The sequence below is a fragment of the Canis aureus genome, chromosome 31 (assembly GCF_053574225.1).
Source record: "Canis aureus isolate CA01 chromosome 31, VMU_Caureus_v.1.0, whole genome shotgun sequence".
Classification (NCBI taxonomy): domain Eukaryota; kingdom Metazoa; phylum Chordata; class Mammalia; order Carnivora; family Canidae; genus Canis; species Canis aureus.
This window is the reverse complement of record NC_135641.1, coordinates 13,880,222-13,885,593: the sequence shown is the minus strand read 5'-3', so window position 1 is coordinate 13,885,593 and position 5,372 is coordinate 13,880,222. Positions and strand designations below refer to the sequence as shown.

At 46.0% G+C, this 5,372-nt stretch overlaps 1 long non-coding RNA gene across 1 annotated transcript; it reads right to left on the bottom strand.

The window, feature by feature from the left end:
* Window positions 1-254: 254 nt before the first annotated feature.
* On the bottom strand, window positions 255-4,612 carry LOC144302369 (uncharacterized). Its single transcript, XR_013369224.1, has 3 exons — window positions 4,062-4,612; window positions 2,926-3,140; window positions 255-761 (listed from the first exon to the last, which is right to left on the bottom strand). It is a non-coding gene; the product is annotated as an uncharacterized LOC144302369 (long non-coding RNA).
* Window positions 4,613-5,372: the final 760 nt, after the last annotated feature.

Genomic DNA, 5,372 nt, shown 5'->3' with positions numbered 1-5,372 from the left:
GAACTACCAGCCTTTCCGAAAGTCAACAAAAAAGAAACATGTGCCTCTTGTCCATATTTACAACCTAGACTCGGAGTGCTTTGGATTCTTGACTTGCTTTGTCCCTAATTATTATAAATAGGAATATATAATTATTTCATTTCATGGCATGTGTAATTTTTATTGATAATATTAATAATTCATTTGCTATGCTTATTATAATTAATAAATTACAATAATCACTCAGGCAATTTGGATTTTAAATTAAACTGGGTCCCAAAGAGTCTAAAAAATAGGCATTTTATTTGGAAGGCAGCTATGCTCACCACTATACCACCAACACTAGGCATTTTATTTGGAAAGCATTATAGAATCTCTGTGATTCCTGTAATGAAAGCCATCATTATACAATCATGATATCCCAGACAACAGGCAAGTTCCTAAGTATTTATGACTTTGATCTGGGAATTATGTTGTTTAAAATTGTCTAAATGTTTAGGTAAAATGAAAATGTGCCCAGTGCCAAAAAGAGTGTGATAATTCAGTTTTTATTTCTCTTGTGATACGGCTATGTCCTTCAGAACTCAGCATGTTGGGTGTGTCTTGGATGCAGGTTTGCATTAGTTGGTTTTGGTGAGTTCTGAGGCTTCTGGAGCTTTCTTGCCTGGGACATCAGTGCCTCTTCCCTCAGGTGTGGGTGGAGGCCAACCTGGTCCCTAGGAACCTCTCACACTTTTAGACCTTCTAGTCATTTTCATTTTTGAAGCTTACTCCAAACTTTCCTAAAATGATATATATGTCAAGTGTTCTTACCACACATAAAAACAAAAAAAAGTAAAACAAACAAACCAAACCAAACCAAAGGAACAGAGGGGCCCTGGATAGTCTAGGAGGTGCTGGGTATGTCCCCTTCCTTGATTGTGGGGCTGGTATCATGAGTCTGTGTGCCTACATACAAGTTCATCAAAGGTTTGTATGAAATGTTTGCAGTGCTTTATATGTCAAGTTTGTCTCAAGAAAACTAAGAAAATTTTAAAAATACATGACCTGCATCAGGGACCACAGTTCAGGCAGCAACTTATACCACTGAGTCAGTAAAAGAATAGCACCTCAACCCCATTTGAGACCAGAGTGGGTCTCTTGGTTTGCATCCCCCTGGTGAGAACCCAGCTCGATGCAGAGGGATGTGTCCTGAAGACTCGGCAGGGGTGGGGGGGCTTCCACAGTGTGCACCACATGTCAGCCAGAGCCTGCGCCCAGGGCTCCCAGCAGAGGACTTCTTTCCGGCCTGCAGCCTCCCATAGCTCTCCACACACCACTCTGAAATTCTTTGTGCAGTGAAACAACCCTCAGCAAACTCCTCTTCCATTCACTGTGCTGTGTGCTGTGCTGCTGGGGTGAGTGTCAGCTCCCAGGGCTGGCAGCCTGGAAAGGAGGGAATATCCATGCCCTGGAAGGGGCTGCTAAGACCAGTTGACCTTGTTGACTGTCCCCTGGGTGGGGAGCAAAGAGGCAGTAAGTCCCAGGGGATAGGCTCAGAATCCTGAGTTCCTCATTGGGGACTCTCACTAGGTCCTCCAGAGCCCAGGATGGAGGCTGGCCCTCTCTCTGCAGGTCAGCCTCCCCACCTGGTGGGCAACAGAGAGCCTGCCTGAATGGTGACAGTGACCCCATGCCCTTGGCCTGGCCACGTGGTTTGCAGCCTGGATTTCCCAGCCTCCTCTCTGCCCACAGCCATGCAGAGGAGCCAGGTGTCTCCCGTGGGGCTGTAGTGTTATAGGAGGTGTTTCCATTCAAGGGCAGCCTGTCGCACACAAGGATGAGAGGCCCTTTGTTAACCTAGCTCTGATTTAATTGGTTCTCTTCTGGGATGCACAAGATTGGGGCCCTCCATGCATGTTTGAGATTTTATTAACATGAGTTGGATTGTGGTTTCTGTGCAAGTGGCTGCAATGTCCTTTTCTTCAGAGATTAAATCGCTTATAGGAACATCACAGGGACATTGGTTTCCCGTGTCTCACTCTCTGACTTAATAGCAACAGGACAGTGAATAGAGAGCTTGAACCTTACCTTGACAAGGTGCATTTCTATATAGTAACAAGCCCAGCCCTGTGATGCCAACCTCGGGGGTGGGGGTGGTTCCCCTGGTCCCTGCATCGGGTGGAAGAGATGTGCCATCTTCATCATAAAATGAACAACCCATCTTCCCTGATTGAGACAGAACTCAGCCTGGCCGGTTTGTCAGTGGACAGAGGTCCAGGAAGTATGTTAGAGGTTTGCATCCCTGGTGATGAAGGCCCCTCCTAGGCCTGTCACCTGTGACCCCACGAGCAGCCTCCCTGCGTGGCCAAGCATGGGGACGCCCTGAGATATGGGTACACAGGGGGACAGGGGCCAGATTGCTCTGACAACAGAATGCTGACCCATGAGCTCTGAAGAACTGACCAGAGCCCGAGAGCTCAGGGTTCTGCCCATGACTGTGGCTTGCCTCACTTGCCAGATTTTCGACCCCATTTCCAGGTGAGGAGCACTCAGAGAAAACAAATAATATACTGCCCTGGAGAAACAGAGCGCCTTGCTCCCAGGCAGCTGCCCAGCCTCCCAGCCATGGTCTCCTTTCTCACCACGACACTGTCCCCCTGCCAGGCTGGCCTTGGTCCCCCTCAGCAGAGCAAGCTCCATGGAAATAGCGGTGCTTGCCCTCATTTGGGCGGTGATGATTTCAGCTGCCAGGGAGACCACACTCAGCAGACGCACAGCGTGGGTACCCACATAGCCAGCATGAAACCAGCCTTTCTAACAACTGCCTGCCTCACGCCCTTTGCTCTTGCACTTCCAGAAACAGGGATGGTACAGGGGCAGCAGAGTCGATGCTCCTGGAGCACCCAGGACTCATGGTGTTTGATCCACGCAGGTAGCACATGTGACCTGGTCTGAATTACCCACCGTGCTAAGAGCTAAGTGCCATCTGGAGAGAGGTGTCTTCCAGGCTCTGTCCATGGATGGACAGCACCAGACCACGACTGTCTGTTCTCTGTGATTCATTCGTTGGTCTCAAGACTTCCTGAAATTTCCACTTTCCCTTCTTTGGCTTCTGGGCTGATTCAGAGTCAAGTCCATGCCCTCTTCCTTCCAGAAGACAGGACAGCTGGCCCAAGGTCCTGCAGGGGATATCATGTGGCACTCACTGTGGAAGCCCTGCCATACCCTGAGTCTCAGGACACATCACTTCTGCACCCACCCTGGTGTGTCACAGACCCTTGCCTGCCATGCACCAGCCCAGGATAATGGGTCCCCTGTTAATGTGACCTGAGTAACTAGGATCTTCGTGCCCTATGATGTTGCTAGATCAGGACATGGTTCTTCTTGCCATAAGACTGGAGACTGTTACTATTTTCAAAGTCACCCTGGGCTGTTGACCCAAATTATCTGAGGGGAACCAAAATCAGCAGACCATTTCCCATGAAATTTAAAATCCCTGTCCTCGATCTGAGTCTCAGTAAGAGCTTCCTTTCTTACTTCAGCTGCATGTTATCTTGTGTTGAAATCAAATATTTATGGTATCTCCTATATAGGGGAACTGGTTGCCCTGTGAAATGTCAAAAAACAAAACAAGCCATAAAGTTTAGTGGGTGTAGAGCCCATCCCAGTACCTCTGAGGGAGTCTATCAGAATAGATGTCCCAGGGAAGGAAGGCATCCTGTGAGGTAGAAGGCCACAGCTGTCCATGCCCATCTGATGCATAGAATCTTCAAGTCATATATCTGCACCCCTTCCCTGACTGCCTTCTTGCATTTTGATTCTAATTTGGCTGCTCGTATCATTTCCCATAGGGGGAGAAGAGTTGTTTAGAGCAGAGTCGGCTGGGTCCCATTAACAATGACACTCTCAACAATGACTTAAGAATCTATGTGGGAGTTATGAATTTGTCTCTTGAGTGAGGTTGGCTCAAGTGAATTTGCTCCTAGAATATGGCTCTGTTCTTGGAGGTAGTGATGAGATCACACTCCCTCTGTCTTATTGCTGCCCGTATGTCTCCTTGGAGCCATTCTCTCCTGAAGACCATGCCACTTGCCACTCACCTTAGCCTTCTTCTCCTTTCCACAGAAGCACTGATCTTGAGAAATGGAATAGTATTTTATGACTAGAGCTTGCTTTCTGGTCACTGGCAAGCTGAAGGAGAGAAGGTCAATGTGTCCTCTATACTTCTGCAAGTGTCTTATCTCCAGGAGATTCACACAGTTAGATCACTTCTTTCTTCTCTTTCCCTCAACCAGAAGTGATTGGCTCACCTTATCAATTCACTGTAGGTTAATGGACTTCCATAAGGGCTAACCTTTCTATACACAGCCACTGCCTGATATTTCTTAATTATTTTTCTTTGAGAATCACTGATTCCTTTATTTCTTATGTCCTGTTCACAGGAAGCACATAGAATATTGATTTTAATCTCTGGAGTTTGCTTTCTCTCTCTCTCTCTCTCTCTCTCTCTCTCTCTCTCTCATTGTCTCTCCTTCCCTCATTCTCTATCTCTTAGGAGAGTTGTTCCAGGTCAGACAGACCTGAGTTTGGGTCCCTGTTCTGCCACTAACTTGACATGTAAATTTGAGCAGTTCACCAGGCCTGTCCAACTTCATTCTCCAGGTCTGTAACATTTGGATAATGGAGCCTACCTCATTGGTTTATGACATCAAAACTAAGTGATCCCATCTGAAAAGCATCAAAGGCCTGACACACCCTGGCTCTGCTCCCACCCAGGGCCAGTGCATACTTTTTGCAGGTTGTGGGAGACATTGTATGAGGGAAGGAGGGGTGCAATTTAGTCCACTGGTCAAACCTTGACCCTTCCCAATCCACGAGAGCAGCATTATGAGCTAGTCATAGACCTGAATTCCCACTAATTTTCCAACATATATTTTAAGGAAACTATATACAAGATCCTCCTCTCCACCCTCACTTGGTATTATAATTCATTTCTAACAAAAGACATTCTTCTAAATGCTAAAAAAGATTCTATTTCCAAATATTGAACACGAGAAAAATTATAGCATATGACACATCAATCTGAAACCTATAACTAATATTATAAAACACAACAGAAACACAATTAAGCTATCATATTAGGCTATAAAATGCTTAAAACATTGTTTCTTGGTGTCCGATTAATATGTTAACTGCTGCTTACTTGCAGTGATATCTCCTTTACTTATTATAACCAATTTTCTGAGTTAGCTCACTTTTTCTCAATAATTTTTTAACTATTTTTTTCAAACAAGAAAGAGGCAAAAGTAAGATCTAACTACAAGATGCACAGTGGGAATGCAGTCAGTATAGATGCATGAAGAGAGAGTCTCACCCCGAGATGCAGTGATGCCTTTCAGCACAGGTATATC